The sequence below is a fragment of the Schistocerca americana genome, chromosome 9 (genome assembly GCF_021461395.2).
Source record: "Schistocerca americana isolate TAMUIC-IGC-003095 chromosome 9, iqSchAmer2.1, whole genome shotgun sequence".
Classification (NCBI taxonomy): domain Eukaryota; kingdom Metazoa; phylum Arthropoda; class Insecta; order Orthoptera; family Acrididae; genus Schistocerca; species Schistocerca americana.
This window is the reverse complement of record NC_060127.1, coordinates 28,669,867-28,689,426: the sequence shown is the minus strand read 5'-3', so window position 1 is coordinate 28,689,426 and position 19,560 is coordinate 28,669,867.

Sequence of the window (19,560 nt, the reverse complement as noted above, 5' to 3'; positions counted from 1 at the left end):
TCCCCGTTTTGCAACAGTTTCATCTTTCACGTCACAGAAAGTAATAGGTGCGAAGATGAGGTGAAGTTTTGACATCGTCCTTGCTGGAGTGGCGGGGACTCTGCCTGCGGCTGACAGCTCTGCGAAAAGAGTCTCCCTTCCGGCTTGGCAGGGAAGCGACGCTCATCAGTCGAGACACGGCAGGTGGAGGTTTCCAGACGCACTTTGAAGAAAGCCATTACTCGGAAAATGGCATTTCGGGCGCTGTGGAAACACTGTAGCGTCCAGTGGGTGGTGCGGCTGTAGGGGAAGGGGAAGAGACTCGAGGGCGTAGTGGAGCCAGTCTCTCGTGGGAAACCAATCACGAAAGTAAGGAGCAGGATCACGCTGGAACGGAGATAAAGGCAAAATTAAACTGGCACGGAAAATACACTGGCGGTCAAAAGGACGGAAGTAGCTTCCGCACGATATGTCACTGCCAAGTGCTCTGTCAACTGAAGACGAAAAGCCTGTGAACGAGGCCACGATCGTGATGTTTGTAAAGGACCGACGTCATCACCTAAACAGTGCATTTCACAACTACCTTGACGCAATGAACCTTTATAACTAACGGAAGTAGGTGACATGAAGGAACCAATAAATACAGAGGACAAGGCATTTGTTGTCGTGTCAAACAATGATGCATTTTCCGAACGACTTGCAGAAACCTTACGAAAGATGAAAGGAAAGACTGACTTTCCAACGAAAGGTACAGTTGGTTCTAGTCTACGCCACGAAATAAGCAATAAAAGCAATAAATATTTACAATTTGACGTCTACAAGATCAACCGCCAAGATTGTGTAAAGTTTTATATCGGTCAGACTGGAAAGAATTTCAAGACTAGTTTTAGAGAGCATACGTATAACCTAAATAAGAGAGCATTCATTCGCATCTGTGAAAAAGAAAAGCATGTCGCAGGAAATACCGTATATACGAGTACAAGCAACAAAAAAGTTTGGCATCACCCTGGTTACCACAAATCCTGAAGATACATGTCGTCTGTCGATATTGTATTGCAGACACAGACCCTTTGACTATTCAGACATGTCACTAAACCCGCTCTAAGATATTAACAACCATGCATGAGCAGCTCCTATTGGGCGGAGGGGGTTGGACAGCCGATCAGTTCCAGTCATTCGACCAGGGAGGGGGTAACTGACTCGTGTTGCCTGTAGTTCAACCGTGCCTAGACTGTCAATACCGCGATTCGATCACGTCCGCATTGTTACTTTGTGCCAGAAAGGGCTCTCAACCAGGGAAGTGTCCAAGCGTCTCGGAGTGAACCAAAGCGATGTTGTTCGGACATGGAGGCGTTACAAGGGCTACTACTTCAGTGGATGACCGGTACCTACGGATTATGGCTCGGAGGAACCCTGACAGCAAAGCCACAATGTTAAATAATGCTTTTCGTGCAGCCACAGGAAGTCGTGTTACGACTCAGACTGTGCGCTATGGGCTGCACCATGCACAACTTCACTCCCGCCGTCCATCGCGAGGTCCATCTTTGCAACCACGACACCAAGCAGCGGTGTACAATGGGCCCAACAACATGCCGAATGGACCGCTCAGGATTGGCATCATTTTCCCTTCACGGATGAGTGTCGCATATGCCTTCAACCAGACAATCGTTCGGAGGCAACTTCCTCAGGCTGAACGCCTTAGACACTGTCCAGCGAGTGCAGCAACGTGGAGGTCTCCTGTTGTTTTGGGGTGGCATTATGTGGGGCCGACGTACGCCGCTGGTGGTCGTGGAAGGCGCCGTAACGGCTGAACGATAAGTGAATGCCATCCTCCGACATATAGTGCAACCATATCGGCAGCATATTGGCGAGGGATTCGGCTTAATGGACGTCAATTCGCGCCTTCTTCGTGCACGTCTTATGAATGACTTCCTTTAGGATAACGACATCGCTCGACTAGTGGCCAGCATGTTCTCCAGACATGAACCCTATCGATCATGCCTGGGATAGAATGAAAAGGGGTGTTTATGGGCGACGTGGCCCACCAACCACTCCGAGGGATCTACGCCGAATCTGTATGAGGAGTGGGACAATCTGGACCAACATTGCCTTGACGTGTCCAGCAATATGGACCACCACATCTGAAGGTCTCGCTGTATGGTGGTACAACATGCAATGTGTGCTTTTCATGAGCAATAAAAAGTGTGGAAATGATGTTTATGTCGATCTCTATTCTGATTTTCTGTACAGGTTCCGGAACTCTCGGAACCGAGGTAATGCAGCACTTTTTTTTTATGTGTTTAGGATAATATGGGAGTGTTGTATAAGGCAGCAAAAGGACAAATATTGAACTTACTGGAAGAAATGGGAATTTGCGCAAACGCTAAACGGCAACCGGCATTATTGCTGGATGACCTGACGGGATACCAATTCGATTCTACACAGAGCACGCGAAAGAACTTGCCCCCCTTCGAACAGCCGTGTACCGCGAGTTTCTAGAGGAACGGAAGGTTCCAAATGATTGGAAAAGAGCACAGGTAGACCCAGTCTTAAAGAAGGGTCGTCGAGCAAATGCGCAAAACTATAGACCTATATCTCTGACGTCGATGTGTTGTAGAATTTTAGAACATGTTTTTTGCTCGAGTATCATGTCGTTTTTGGAAACCCAGAAACTACTATGTAGGAATCAACATGGATTCCGGAAACAGCGATCGTGTGAGACCCAACTCGCTTTATTTGTTCATGAGACCCAGAAAATATTAGATACAGGCTCCCAGGCAGATGCTATTTTTCTTGACTTCCAGAAGGCGTTCGATACAGTTCCGCACTGTCGCCTGATAAACAAAGTAAGAGCCTACGGAATATCAGACCAGCTGTGTGGCTGGATTGAAGAGTTTTTAGCAAACAGAACACAGCATGTTGTTATCAATGGAGAGACGTCTACAGACGTTTAAGTTACCTCTGGCGTGCCACAGGGGAGTGTTATGGGACTATTGCTTTTCACAATATATATAAATGACCTAGTAGATAGTGTCGGAAGTCCCATGCGGCTTTTCGCGGATAATGCTGTAGTATACAGAGAAGTTGCAGCATTAGAAAATTGTAGCGAAATTCAGGAAGATCTGCAGCGGATAGGCACTTGGTGCAGGGAGTGGCAACTGACCCTTAACATAGACAAATGTAATGTTTTGCGAATACATAGAAAGAAGGATCCTTTATTGTATCATTATATGATAGCGGAACAAACACTGGGAGCAGTTACTTCTGTAAAATATCTGGGAGTATGCGTGCGGAACGATTTGAAGTGGAACGATCATATAAAATTAATTGTTGGTAAGGCGCGTACCAGGTTGAGATTCATTGGGAGAGTCCTTAGAAAATGTAGTCCATCAACAAAGGAGTTGGCTCACAAAACACTCGTTCGACCTATACTTGAGTATTGCTCATCAGTGTGGGATCCGTACCAGATCGGGTTGACGGAGGAGATAGAGAAGATCCAAAGAAGAGCGGCGCGTTTCGTCACAGGGTTATTTGGTAACCGTGATAGCGTTACGGAGATGTTTAGCAAACTCAAGTGGCAGACTCTGCAAGAGAGGCGCTCTGCATCGCGGTGTAGCTTGCTCGCCAGGTTTCGAGAGGGTGCGTTTCTGGATGAGGTATCGAATATATTGCTTCCCCCTACTTATACCTCCCGAGGAGATCACGAATGTAAAATTAGAGAGATTAGAGCGCGCACGGAGGCTTTCAGACAGTCGTTCTTCCCGCGAACCATACGCGACTGGAACAGGAAAGGGAGGTAATGACAGTGGCACGTAAAGTGCCCTCCGCCACACACCGTTGGGTGGCTTGCGGAGTATAAATGTAGATGTAGATGTAGATGTAGATGAACGGAACGAGTTTGGCCTGAGAATTCAGAGACACACTGGTTTGAGCAGCATCGAGCACCGCAACAGCTTTGTGTGCGGTCATGTGCACCGGCCACGTGTGGCTAGGAGATGGGTCCTTCTGGCGCGAGCTCCGTCACAGCAAAACAATAACTTCATAGAGAGAAGCCACGAGGCTGCGCCACTGAGATTCGACTCCGAACTTGTCATCGACTATCGAGATTTTAATAAAAATTCACTGTCTTGTTATCTTTCGGTTGTGTTTCATTATTTTATCTTGCTGAAATGTTTCGATTTATAAATGTGATGTTAATTTTAAACTTTTTACGCAATTACGTGTTATTTACATTGCCAGGCGTGGAGCTTCCTATTATTTGTCATATTTTTTATGTGGATTTTAAGAATGGATTTTATTTCCACACATTGAATGTCAGTTCATGTTTTGTTGTCAGGGGTTCACATTGCCATATGATATAATGTTAAGCAACGACTTCGCATACTGCATTTTAACTACTGGAAATCAAATGAGCGCTTGGCGTCATTGGCCGGGAGGCCCCTTACGGGGCAGGTCGGGCTGCTTGGTGCAGGTCTTATTACATTCGACACCTCATTGGGCGACCTGCGCGCCGGATGGAAATGAAATGAAGACAACACAACATCCAGTCCCTGAGCGGAGAAAATACCCGACCCAGGCGGGAATCGAACTCGGGCCCCGTAGGACGGCAGTCCGTCACGCTGACCATTCAGCTATCGGTGAGGACATTTTAACTATCGAATATACGATACTGTTCACTCATGTACACTAGCTATAGTGATCTCTACTGGCCCCGGTTATTTTTATAAAAGCTGGACACATCCAGTCTATTACCAGCTCTCACTTTGCACTAGGTATACAGATTTTGACGTTGACACCTACATCAGAATATTTTTATGGTATGTATAGCTGGTATGCATAGCTACCAACAGGGTTGATAGTTTTATTTTTCCTATGTGTCACTAGGACTGTTATAGATTTTGCATCAACTAATTGGACTTGTTTACATAACTGGTTTTCTATCTGTAACTGAAGATGAGAATGGCCGAAAGAGGTAATTGTGAAATGTACAATTTATGTGATCATGATGGACCTTTAGAAATAAACTGCCAAGTAACATAGCTCGATGATACTTGGACATCGAAAGACCTACTACAGTGTAGCAGAAAAACTAAATGAAATAAATACAAAATGAGAAGACCAGAAATGACAGTTTCATTGAAAAACAATATGTGGACTGAAGTCATCGTGATGTATGATGGAGTCCTTGGCTATTATACACTGAAGCACCAGAGAAACTGGTATAGGCATGCGTATTCAAATACAGAGACATGTAAACAGGCTGGATACGGCGCTCCGGTTGGCTACGCCTATATGAGACAAGTGTCTGGCACAGTTGTTAGATTGGTTACTGCTGATACAATAGCAGGCAATCAAGATTTAAGTGACTTTGAACGTGGTGTTATAGCCGGCGCACGAGCGATGGGTCATAGCATCTTCGAGGTAGCGACGTAGTGGGGATTTTCCCTTACGACCATGTAGCGAGTGTATCGTGAATATCAAGAATCCGGTAAAACATCGAAGCCGGAAGAAGATAATGCAAGAACGGAACCAAAGACGACTGAAGAGAATCGTTCAACGTGGCAGAAGGGCAATCCTTCCGCAAATTCCAGATTCAAATGGTGGCCTAGCAACCAGTATCAGCGTGCGAACCATTCAACGACACATCATCGATATGGGCCTTTGGAGCCGAAGGCCCACTCATGTACCCCTGATGAGTGTACCACACAAAGCTTTGCGTCTAGTCTGGGGCCGTCAACACCGAAATTAGACTGTTGATGACTGGAACCATGTTGCCTGGTTGGACGAGTATCGTTTCAAATTATATCGAGCGGGTGAACAGGTATGGAGAAAACCTCATGAACCCATGGACCATGTGTTGTGACCTGGCAAGACAGCCAAGCCACTAGGAGGTGAAGCCGAAAGGCACGCGTTTAAGCTCACGCAGGCTGGCGTGAGGTCTGGAACAGTTAAAGGATTTGAGTCTAGCAAATAAAGTACGTAGCTGTTGGAATACTTAACTTTAATCCATAATTGGTGAACATCGGTCTGACGGTACATGCATCACAAGATAAATAGCAAATGATAATGGCGCCATGCTAGGTCGTAGCAAAAGACGTAGCTGAAGGCTATGCTAACTATCGTCTCGGCAAATGAGAGCGTAATTTGTCAGTGAACCATCGCTAGCAAAGTCGGCTGTACAACTGGGGCGAGTGCTAGGAAGTCTCTCTAGACCTGACAGTGGCGACACGCGGATCCGACGTATACTACCGGACCGCGGCCGATTTAAAGGCTACCACCTAGCAAGTGTGGTGTCTGGCGGTGACACCACACCATGCATGTCAGCAGGGGACTACTCAAGCTAGTGTAGGCTCTGTAATAGTGTGTTACGTGTGCGGTTAAGCCGGCCGCGGTGGCCGAGCGGTTCTAGGCGCTCAGTCGGGCACCGCGCGACTGCTACAGTCGCATGTTCGAATCCTTCCTCGGGCATGGATGTGTGTGATGTCCTTAGGTATTAGTTAGGTTTAAGTAGTTCTAAGTTCTAGGGGACTGATGACCTCAGATGTTAAGTCCCATAGTGCTCAGAGCCATTTGAACCATACACCTAGATACGACTCTGACTGGTGAAACATACATAAGCTTCCTGTTTGATCACCTGCATCCATTCATGTCGATAGTGCATTCCGACAGACTTAGGCAATTTCAACAGGTCGGTGCTACACTCAAGCCGGTCGTTGTGGCCGAGCGATGCTTGGCGCTTCAGTCCGGAACCGCGCTGCTGCTACGATCGCAGGTTCGAATCCTGCCTCGGGCATGGATGTGTGTGATGTCCTTAGGTTAGTTAGGTTTAAGTAGTTCCAAGTCTAGGTGACTGATGACCTTAGATGTTAAGTCCCATAGTGCTTAGAGCCATTTGAACCATTTTGAGCCAAACATGTCCAGAATTGCTACAGAGTGGCTCCAGGAACACTATTCTGAGTGTAGACAGTTGCGCCGGCCACCAAACTCCCCAGACATGAACATTATTGAGCATATCTGGGATGCCTTGGAACGTACTGTTCAGAAGAGATCTCCACCCCTCGTACTCTTCCGGATTCGTGGTGTCAATTACTTTACGGATTCATGGTGTTAATTCCTTCCAGCACTACTTCAGACATTATTAGAGTCCATCCCACGTCGTGTTGCAGCACTTCTGCGTGCTAGCGCGGGCACTACCCGATGTTAGGCAGGTGTACCAGTTTCTCTGGCTCTTCAGTGTATAAGTGGCACTTTTAACAGTTTCTGCCCCTGACTTCTAGGTAAATTGCGTTTCCGGACTCCATAGGTTTTCAATTATCTATTGATCGCGTCGGTCTTGAGTGGATTGCGAGTCATGAACTTTGGTGGTTGTTTTGTCTAAAACGTGGGGATGTTGAGTCCAAATATCACAGAGTGTTTCATTTTGGACTGCTCACAAGTGACACGACAGATACGAGCCGAATCGATCGGCCGTGTCTCAGCCCTTCGTCTAGTGAGTACTCAACGCAGAAGTAAGACAGCATTCAGCGCTCAGGACGCAGACGCTGATGCTAGCGCGTCCAACTGCAGCCGAAGCCCTGGCGGGCAGAGAGGGCTCAACCCGCCAGTGGGTGCCGGCTGATAGAGGCAGGCAAGTGCGCGCACTGCACGGACCCCCGCCGCAGTTATAATTAAACTCCACACCCCCCCCGTCCCGCCCGCTCGCTTCCATCTCATACATTCGGAGCAGCAGCCTCCAGCACCGCTGCCGCCATAAATACTGAATACCCGCATCAGCGGCGCCGGTTCCTCTCCGCACGCCAAATTAGCGCCTGCAGTCTAACAAGACGTAAATTTTAATGGAGCTTCGGGCCATTCGCAAGTCGAGTCATCGCGGTCGCAAGATGTCGTTGGGGATGACTCGGCACCGCAAGTGACGCTGTCGTCGGCGGGTTCGCCGCTTCCCCGTGTTTCGCTCCCCGCCTCACCTCACTCGCGCTGCTGCCATCCCAAAAACCGTCCTCTACATGGGAGAGTGATGCAGCTGGATAGTGTGCTAGATCCGTTCGAAACATTCCGGAGCTTCGTCCACAAAATTTGTCTACTTTTACCTTTTGCTTACTGTGCATGTTCGCAGCTCGTGGTCTTGCGGTAGCGTTCTCGCTTCCAGCGCATGGCATCCCGGGTTCGATTCCCGGCGGGGTCAGGAATTTTTCCTGCCTCGAGGTGATTGGGTGTGAAGGCAAAGGCAAACCACCTCCGCTAGGACCTTGCCTAGTACAGCGGTGCGGGTCTCCCAACGTTCCTTGGAGTATGGGACCTCATGATCATCATAATTGATACACGGCTCCCAACGCCGTTTCCACTTTTGGAAGCAGTCTTCGTACCGCTCTTGCTGGATCACGCCAAGCGCTGTTTGCGAATTTTCTTCTGTCTCGTCTGTCGTTACAAATCTTCGTCTTTACGAGGCACTTTCAACTCTAGAAAGAAAAGGTGTCTGAAGGGGCCTTGAGAGTACGAAGGATAAGTGAACACAGTGATTTCGCTTTTCGTGCAATAGTCGCGCACCAACAGGTTCGAATGCGTTATCGTGGTGCAAGGGCCATGAATTGTTTCGCCACATTTCAGGCCACTCTCACATTTTCGCGCAGGTGCCACACCAGGTCTCGATAGTACCATCGATTAACAGCGTTTTTGGTCTTGGAGAATCTTTCCCAACCCACTGTGAAGACTGAACCGCGGTCTGAACATTGCAACCGTAGATCCACGTCTCATCCCGTTTTGATTCTCTTAACGAACAATCCACAGCTCGTGGTCTAGTGGCAAGCGTTGCTGCCTCTGGATCACGGGGTTCCGGGTTCGATTCCCTGTCAGGTTGGGGATTTTTCTCTGCCCAGGGACTGAGTGTTTCTGTTGTCATCATTTCATCATCGTTCGTGACAGTGGCTATACTGGACTGCGAAAAACAAATTGGACTGTGTAAAAATTGGGGATTTGTATGGGCGCTGATGGCTGATGACCGCGCAGTTGAGGGCCTCCCAAACCAAACATCATCGTCTTAACGAACATCATCTTCTCCTTAGTGTGATCCAAAAATTCTTTCTAAGTCCTGGTCTTGACTCACGAGCCGTGGCACGAACGTGGCGGCAGCACAATGCATTCCAAGATGCTATGTCAGGATTTCATGACATGATCCAGCTGAAATGTTACATTCTTCTGCAACCTCTGTGACAGTCTTCGATTCGCTGACATCCCTAACATGAGCTTCGTCCATAAACATCGTGGGGCGTCCTGAACGAGGGTCACATAAGTACGGGCATTTTTAAAATGCGATAACCATTTGTAACATAGAATACGGCTTACGTATTCATCGCTGTACGCCTCCTGCATCATTTTGTGTTTCTCTGTAGAGGTTTTCTTGAGTTCCACGCAAAATTTAATGCAGACGCGTTGCTCCTTTAACTCTGCCGTCTCGAAATTCGCAAACTGTGTTACACAACTTTCCACTCAATACAGCAGTGAACACTAACTAACAGACATACAACACTGAAACTTCCAGCAGCTACACATTAAACACCGGCTTCGATGGCCGAGCGGTTCTAGGCGCTTCAGTTCGGAACCGCGTGGCCGCTGCGGTCGCAGGTTCGAATCCTGCCTCGGGCATGAAGTTACGTGTAAGCAGTTCTAATTCTAGGGGGCTGATGACCTCTGATGTGAAGTCCCATAGTGCTCAGAGCCATTTGAACCATTTTGAACACATTAATCACAGGCGTGTTCAAGGATGCCAACCACATTTCGCTCCAACAAAGCATCCGTGCGAAATTACGAATTTTCTGAACAGACCTCGCACTTTGGAACACACGATGTATCTTGATCGGTGTTTCAGCTGACGTGAAGGAGGAGGAGGGCATTTGTGTTTAACGTCCCGTCGACAACGAGGTCATTAGAGACGGAGCACAAGCTCGGATTAGGGAACGATGGGCAAGGAAGTCGGCCGTGCCCTTTCAAAGGAACCATCCCTGGAGTGATCTAGGGAAATCTCGGAAAACCTAAATCAGGATTGCCGGACGCGGGATTGAACCGTCGTCCTCCCGAATGCGAGTCCAGTCTGAAATGAATATACTGTGGCGCACTTGTATGTGGCACCAGAATAAGAATATTAATAAATTAAAATGAAACCTATATACTACAAACGATGAATGTCTCTGATAGGCTCGATAATGCGGATCGCTGACTGTGCGTGACCGCAGAGCCAAAGATACTGCTTTGCTGGGGCAAGAGAGCGCTTGGCGCGCAATTGTAGGTAACTTTCTGTGAGAGAAAAAGCCGATGGAGTAGGCAGTTTTTGTCGTGTGCTGTGTGAAGGGACCAAGAGTTGGATTAATTTAGGTGTGTCAGTATTGTTGAACTTGGAAGCAATAGTCTTCATGCAAGCTAGTAAAGATGTTAAATAATTATGGTTTCTGTTTTTGCCAGCACCTTGGCATACATCAGTTGGCTGATAATTTGTAATTGTTGAGTAACCCCAGAATGTACCTAAACCGTTTTCATAAAAAAGACTAGTTAGATATTTCACTTTGTAATGTTTCTAAGATTTGTTAACAGAGCTATGTTTAATTTGATGATTCACATTTATGTTGGATTGATGAAATTTGATAATACTTGCTGTTTACATCTCATTGTTTGTGAATCAATTCTGAGTAATTCAACTTCAATTGTCTGACGTTTTTGGATAGCCAAACTTAATTTGCAAGATAATTTTGCTAAAAAACTGTGTGTTAGTAATTCACCATAATGAGTACCGCCTCCCTGTCCAGGACATATTTTTTAAAGAAACTGGATTTTCATAAATGTTTTCATTTATCAGGCAAAGCAATTTCATGTGCATTTCAAAGCATTACAGCCAGCGATGCACATCGTTGAGCCACTACCTAGCATATTTATATTTTTTGCGATAGACCAGAACATATAGCGTTCCACCATTGCTGCTCTAGAGTTAAGACAATTTAATGTATTTGCTATGTGAACAGGGACCAAAGTGGTCAGTTTTGAACAGGGCCCGATGATTCAGTGCTTAAGGGGCTGAAGGTATTTTGCAATGACTGTATTTCTTTATTGGTATTGGGAGTTGCATTGCCCATTCGATCTGTGTAAAGTTTTTCTAACAATAATACAGTGTAAGCACACCACTTGCTGTTACAACACGCCACACGACTATTCGAGTTCTTTTTTCATTCCACAGTTCAGACATTCATTCTACGTAATAGTGTTTATTAGTTCATTTTTTTAAACAACGTAACGCATCTTAGCGGCCGATTTTATAATCATATGTAGGGAAGCACACTAGAAACCGCCATAAACAGTTTTCATCATTCCTCAGCGGTTTTGTTTCCGTTTTGTGCATCGTTTATAAACGTTCTAAATCTACATCTTCGCAATACATGTTCGCTGTTTCGAGAATATAGTGAGTAAAAGTTTGTACACTTTTAAATCTAGTTACAAAACGTGTGGATGGTTAAGTCATACTTCAGTCTTGCACGATATTGTCTTGAAACGGAACGTCTTGCACCAACGAAAATGTGATATTTGCAAATGAAATGAGTTGCTTAAATATGTTAACAATTTTACTGTCTTGAAAATGGATATTTATGTTTGTTCTTAGTAGTCTAGTTAAAAGCTTCTGTATCCAAATTTTTTTAACTTGTATCTGCTATCCATAAAATGGGAAATCAATAGGTCCAGGTGGAATAAACATAGAATTAATAAAGACAGCTCCTATGGTTGTATATGATACCTTGGTCCAGTGTTTGAAAGGAGACCACGTACTCAAGGACTGAAATAAGTCTATTGTTACTTCAGTCTATAAGAAGGGGAATAAGCAGGACTGTGGAAATTATCTTGGACATAAGTGTGATGCCACCAGAAGCGCGATTATATGGGAGAATCTAAAAAGGAAAAATAAGGATGAACCCTATAGTATCTGAAGAACAGAAAGGTTTTAGGCCAGGAGCCTGATGTATCGATGGAATATTTAGAACACAGACCCTAATATAGAAGAGAATTTCCAGAGAGATAAAGGCCCATTCAGTCTTCGTTTGCAAGAGACCATTGAAGCATTCCCACAAAATAATCCACGAGCAAGCGTGAAGAATAGTGACGTGTCAACGGTTTACATCAAAGCTGTCAAACAATTCTGTATGACCTGTGTGAGCGCCGTAAAATTAGCAAATTCAGTGTCACTGGAGTTTCCCTTTACAAAAGAGCTGCGCCAAGGGTGAACTATAGCACCGACTCTATTTAAAAACCATATGACGGAGAAACTCTTAAAGCCTGGAGGAATAAATGTGGACGCAGGGGAGCCTATGTGGGGGATGAAATCTTGTACGCACATCGCTGATAACCAGGTCACCGTAGCAGAAGACCAGGATGACGCTGCGTACATGCCTCGAAAGTTGAGAGAGGAGTACGGCAGATGAGGCCTCGCAATAAGTACGACAAAAACCGAAAATCTGAAGGTTGGTAACAATTTATAGAGGACCTGGAGGTTGAAGCCAGTAAGATTAGAGGACGTAAGTTCTTTAAATATCTTATGATGTCATCGAACGGAAACAGTGATGATGATATAAACAATAAAATAGTGCAGGTCAGGAGGGCCGTACGACAACTGTGCTCGGCCACTTGGAATAACAAAAAGCAACAAACAGGTGATATTTATTTTTTATTTTACACGTCTAGCTCCGTAGGACCAAACTGAGAATCAAATCTCCAAGGTCATGGGATGTGTCAACACATGAAATTATAACATAAAAGTATTAACAAATAAAATAAAATCTTTATGAACCCTAAAAAAGACAAGCCATAAGTTGATGTAAACGAAATCAACAATATAACACAGGAACCAGCTTAATTTTTCAAAGAAGGAGTGACCCAAGAGAAGACTCTTCAGATTCGATTTGAAAGCACGTGGATTACTACTACGATCTTTGAATTCTTGTGTAACCTCACTAAAAATGGGTCCAGCATTATACTGCACACCTTTCTGCACAAGAGTTAGGAAAGTACGACCCAAATGAAGATTGGATTTCTGCCTAGTATTAACTGAGTGAAAGCTGTTAATAGTTGGGAATAAGTTGATATCGTTAACAAGAAACGGCCGTAAAGAATATATATATATTGAGAGGCCACTGTCAGAATACACAGACTAATGAACAGGTGTCCCAAGAAGTTCGCGAACTGCACGAACCTCCGTTTCTGAGCCAAAATTTTTTTTTTGAGAATGGGAAGAGTAACCCCAAAGTATAATACCATATGTGGTGTCACCGCCAGACACCACACTTGCTAGGTGGTAGCTTAAATCGGCCGCGGTCCATTTAGTACATGTCGGACCCGCGTGTCGCCACTGTGTGATCGCAGATCGAGCGCCACCACAAGGCAGGTCTCGAGATACGGAAGAGCACTCGCCCCAGTTGTACGGACGACTTTGCTAGCGACTACACTGACGAAGCCTTCTCTCATTTGCCGAGAGACTGTTAGAATAGCCTTCAGCTAAGTCCATGGCTACGACCTAGCAAGGCGCCATTAACCGTATCTGAAGATAGTCTTATTTGTATTATCAAGAGCGATGTACCACAAGGATAGAATAAAGTTAAGTATTCGAGGAGCTGCATACTTTTCTTATGAGAATTCACTACTTATCCTGTTCCAGAATTCACGCCCGTCTGCGTTAGATAGCGTGCATTTCGGCCTCCTCTATCTACAAGGTGTTGGCACATTTACCAACACATCACCATACGTCATAAGAGAATGAAAATAAACGAAGTAAACCACTTTACGTGTAGAAACATCACTTACTTAAGATACCATTTGCATAGCAAAAATGGCAGCATTAAGTCTTTGAACAAAATCCTGAACGCGGGCTTTCCACGACAGTTTACTATCTGTCTAAACATCTATAAATTTGAACTGTTAGTTTTGCTAATCATATGCCCATTCTGCGAAATTAAAACGTCGGTTTCGTTGAACTGGGCATTAGAAACGGTAAGAACTGAGTCTTACTATGATTTGTCGTCAGTTTATTTTCTTCTAGCCATGAACTTATGTCATGAACTGCACTACTCGAAACAGTGCCAATGTTGGACACACATTTTTACTACCAAGCTAGTGCCACCACCAGACTCACCAGTAATACTAGACGGTATACATCTGTAATAAGTAATGAATAGCAGCGGCCCCATAACTGATCACGGAGCACCCCCAATTTCACAGTGACTCACTGAAACCCCACATCGTAGCCATTGTCAACACTGTCTGCCGTTAAAGTAGTAGCTGAACCGACTGTGAGCTACTTCCCTCACTCCATAATGGTCCAACATTTGGAGCAATATTTTGTGGTCAACACAATCAAACGGCTTACTTTAATCAAAAAATATGCCTTGAGTTCGAAATATTTTGTTTAATGCATCCAGTACCTCACAGTGAAAAGAGAATACAGCATTTTCAGTTGTTAAACGACTTCTAAAGCCGAACTGTACAGCTGATAGCAGATTATGCGACATAAAATGGTCAATTATCCTTACATACTCAGCCCTTCCAGTAACTTTAGCAAACACTGATGGTATATTAATAGGTCTAAAATTGTCTAAATTCCACCTTTCTTCCTTTTTATAAAGTGTCTTTACTACTGAGTACTTTAAACGTTCAGGAAACTAAGCATTCTTAAAGGAAAGATTACAAATATGGCTGAGTACAGAACTAATGTGTGCGCACAGCACTTTAATATTCTGCTAGGCACTCCACCGTATCCATGAGACTCTTTAGACGTCAGTGATTTAATTATTGACCCAATTCCCCATATGTCAGAATCACAGAGGAGTATTTCAGGCATCGATCTCGGAAAGCCAAAGAGAGTTACATGATTCCCTGTAGAAACTAAGTTTGTATTTAATTCACCTGCGATGCTGAGAAAGTGATTGTTAAATGCAGTACGTATTTCTGGCATGACAGTAACAGAAATATTTTTACTGCGAACTCAATTTATACAGGGTGGCGTTCGACAGCCTCCGAAGCTTGGATACCCGGAAACAGACAAGGCCCGTGGGGCGTCGGTATTGAACCCGACAGTTTACAGTACCTACGACAGGAACCCATGCCGGCACGTTCCAAGTCCTTGTGAAAATCCAAAAAGTTCGACTTCAAGGAGCAGAAGTAACAGCACCGACCGATACGACATCACGGCATTCAGCTACCAGGTTTAGAGCAGTGCGACCAGTAATACAAGGAACAGCTATCTCCAGAATCGCAGACTGCCGGCCATTCACCGCCCTCGCCACAGTCTTATAATAAAGATTTGAGAAGATAATTCGGTGATATTTATCAGTTGCTGTCTGACCAGGATTCGACACAATTTTAGCAACCTTAAGAGAGTCGAGCACTAACACCGCCTTCATTGCTTAGTGCAAAAGCAACGTGAAAGTAGCACCCAACAGAGAGCAAGGAGGCGCATCAGACTCTTCTGGCAGGCAATCCAACCCCGGCGATTTACGAGAAGGCGAACTGATAACAAGGCCGCAAACATCGTCACATTGGAAAACATCTAAAAATGCAGCGTTATGTGCAGGTGTAAGTCTACGATTCAGAATCAGAAGAAGCAAATAGGGTGACATATCGACAGTAACACGTATCTCATAGAACTGATGGAAGGGTAGCAGTGTGTCCTACTGTGCAGTCACAACATTCCCGTCCCCTTATAGAGAGACTTAATACAGGCGCATCTACGACGAACCTTATGGCTTGGGTGGTGTAAGTTACTTTATAGCTCGTAAACAGCATTTTTGGTGGATGTATTCCAATCTCCGTCTTCCTCTACAATTCTTGCCCTCTACAGCTCCCTGTAGTACCATGGAAATCATTCCCTGATGTCTTAACATATGTTCTAACATCATGTCCCTTCTCCTTGTCACTGTTTTCCACATGCTCCTTTCCTCTCCGAATCTGCGTAGAACCTCCTCATTTCTTACCTTATCATTCTACCTAATTTCCAACATTCGTCTGTAGCACCACTTCTCAAATGCCTTGATTCTCTTCGGTTCCGCTTTGCCCACAGTCCATGTTTCACTACTATACAAAGCTGTGCTCGAAATGTACATTCTCAGAAATTTCTTCCTTAGATTAAGGTTATGTTCGCTACCAGTAGATTTCTCTTGGCTAGGAATGCCTTTTTTGCCATTACTAGTCTAATTTTAATGTCCTCCCTGCTGCGTACCTCATTGGTTATTTTGCTGCCTAGGTAGTAGAATTCTAAACTTCATGTACTTCGTCACCATCAATCTTGATGTTAAGTTTTTCGATGTTTTCATTTCCCCTGCTTCTCATTACTTTTGTCTTTCATAGATTTACTCTTAGTCTATATTCTGTACTCGTTACACTGTTCAGTCCATTCAACAGATCATGTACTTCTTCACTTTCACTCAAGACAGCAATAGTATCAGCGTATCGTATCATTGATATCCTTTCACTTTGAATTTTAATCCCACTCCTCAACCTTTCTTTTATTTCCATCATTGCCTCTTCGATGTACAGATTGAACAGGAAGGGCGAGAGACTACATCCCTGTCTTACATCATTTTTAATCCGAGCACTTCGTTTTTGGTCGGTCACTCATGTTATACTTTCCTGGCTCTTGTACATATTTTATATCACCCGCCTCTCGCTATGCTCAACCCTATTTTTCTCATAATGTCGGATATGTTGCACCAATTTATATAGTCGTACGATTTTTTCCAGGTCGAAAAATGCTATGAACGTGTCTTGATTTTTCTTTAGACTTGCTTCCATTATTAGCCGTAACGTCAGAATTGCCTCTCTCGTGCCTTCTCTACAGCCAAACTGATCGTCATCAAGCTCATCCTCAAATTTCTTTTCCAATCTTCTGTATATTATTCTTATCAGCAACTTGGCTGCATGAGCTGTTAAGCTGATTGTGCGCAAATTCTTGCACTTGTCAGCTCATGCAGTCTTCGGGATTGTATGATATTTATCCGAAATTCTACACACCAAACTGAACGCTCGTTTTGCTGCAGCTTCCCCAAACGATTTTAGAATTTCTCATGGAATGTTTTATATCGCTTCTGCCTTATTTGATCTTAATTCCTCCATAGGTCTTTTAATTTATGATTCTAATATTGGATCTCCTATCTCTTCTAAATCGACTCCTGTTTCTTCTTCTATCACATCAGACAAATCTTCCTCCTCATTGAGGCCTTCGGCGTACTCCTTGCGCCTGTCTGCTCCCTCCTCTGCATTAATTTGGGGAATTGCCGTTGCACTTTTAATGTTACCACCGTTGCGTTTAATTTCACAGAAAGTTGTTTTGACTTACCTATTTGGTGAGGCAGTCCTTCGGACTATCATTCTTCTTTTGATTTCTTGGCGTTCTTCATGCAGCCACTTCGTCTTACCTTCCCTGAACTTCTTATTTATTTCATTCCTCAACGACATGTCTTTCTGTATTTCTGAATTTCTCTTAACATTTTTGCTCTTACTTTTTTGATAGATCAATTGAAGTATTCCTTCTGTTACCCAAGGTCTTCGCAGTTACCTTCTTTGTGCCCTAATTTTTCTTTCCAACTTCTGTTATTGCTCTTTTTTAGATATGTCCATTCCTCTTCAACTGAACTGCCTGTTGAACTGTTCCTTACCACAGTATACATAACCTTGGAGAATTTGAACTATCTCTCTTCATTTCTTACAAGGGAACCTCCCCATCGCACCCCCCTCAGATTTAGTTATAAGTTGGTACAGTGGATAGGCCTTGAAAAACTGAACACAGATCAATCGAGAAAACAGGAAGAGGTTGTGTGGAACTATGAAAAAAATAAGCAAAATATACAAACTGAGTAAGATAAGCAACATCAAGGATAAACTAAGGCAAGGAGCGCAGTGGTCCCGTGGTTAGCGTGAGCAGCTGCTGAAGTAGAGGTCCTTGGTTCAAGTCTATCGTCGGGTGAGAATTTTACTTTCTTTATTTTCGCAAAGTTATGATCTGTCCGTTTGTTCGTTGACGTCTCTGTTCACTGTAATAAGTTTAGTGTCTGTGTTTTGCGACCGCACCGCAAAGGACGTGTCTCTCCAATGGGAAACGAAAACATTTGATCGCAAGGTCACAGGTCAACCGACTCCCCCACAGGAAAACACGTCCGATGTGTTCTATACGACACTGCTAACGGCATGTGCGTCACATGACAGGAATATGTTGTCATGTCAACCCACCTAACTTGTACACTTGGCGAATGGGTAAAAAGATTCTTCTACCTTGCCCGAGTTAGGTTTTCTTGTGAATGTGGTAATCACTCCCAAAATAGTGATGAAAACATAAGAATGTGTCACATAAACTGCAACAAATGAATGCAACAGTTTCACAGTCGCACAGTTTTCCCTGTACTCTGTCAAAACATGTTTTTAACGTTTTCAAATATTTCCGTTTGTAAACCATCAAATCTTGCATATGTCCAAGCAAATCTGAACACGTCCTGGAATTTTGGAGAGCGAAGTTGATTACGTGTGAGTGCCTGAACTTTGATGATTGACACACGATCACGTAATACAACCCTGCTCTGTGTACCTGTGCAGCTTCGCAAAATAATTGTCTGAAAATTAAAATTTTAACTAGAGGGATGACTTGAACCAACGACTTCTCGCTCCGCTGCTTCTCGCGCTAACCACGTGACCACGGCGCTCTTGAGCTCATAGTATCCTTGATGTTGCATATCTTGCTCATGGACTACTCAATTTGTATATTTTGCTTATTTTTTCATTGTTCCACACAACTTCTTCTTGTTTTCTCGATTGATCTGTGTTCAGTTTTTCAAGGCCTATCCACTGTGCCAACTTATAACTAAATCTGAGAGGGGTGCGATGGGGAGGTTCCCTTGTTAGTACTCGCGTACTTCACTTCTTTGCATTGTGGTTCTTCAAATGGTTCAAATGGCTCTGAGCACTATGCGACTTAACTTCTGAGGTCATCAGTCGGCTGGAACTTAGAACTAATTAAACCTAACTACCATAAGGACATCACAAACATCCATGCCCGAGGCAGAATTCGAACCTGCGACCGTAGCGGTCGCTCGGCTCCAGACTGTAGCGCCTAGACCCGCACGGCCACTCCGGCCGGCTGTGGTTCTTCCTGACTAGTCTCTTAAACTTCAGCGTACTCTTCATCACTACTAAATTGTGATCCGAGCGTATATCTGCTCCTGGGTACGCTCTACAATCCAGTATCTGATTTCGCAATCTCTGCCTGACCATGATGTAATAAAACAGAAATCGTCGTCTCTCCGGTGCTTTTCCAGTAGTGCCGGCCGCGGTGGTCTCGCGGTTCTAGGCGCGCAGTCCGGAACCGTGCGACTGCTACGGTCGCAGGTTCGAATCCTGCCTCGGGCATGGATGTGTGTGATGTCCTTAGGTTAGTTAGGTTTAAGTAGTTCTAAGTTCTAGGGGACTGATAGCCACAGCAGTTGAGTCCCATAGTGCTCAGAGCCATATGAGCTTTTCCAGTACACCTCCTTTTCTTGCGTTTGCTGACAGAGTTTTCGCTATGACTAGCTGAAA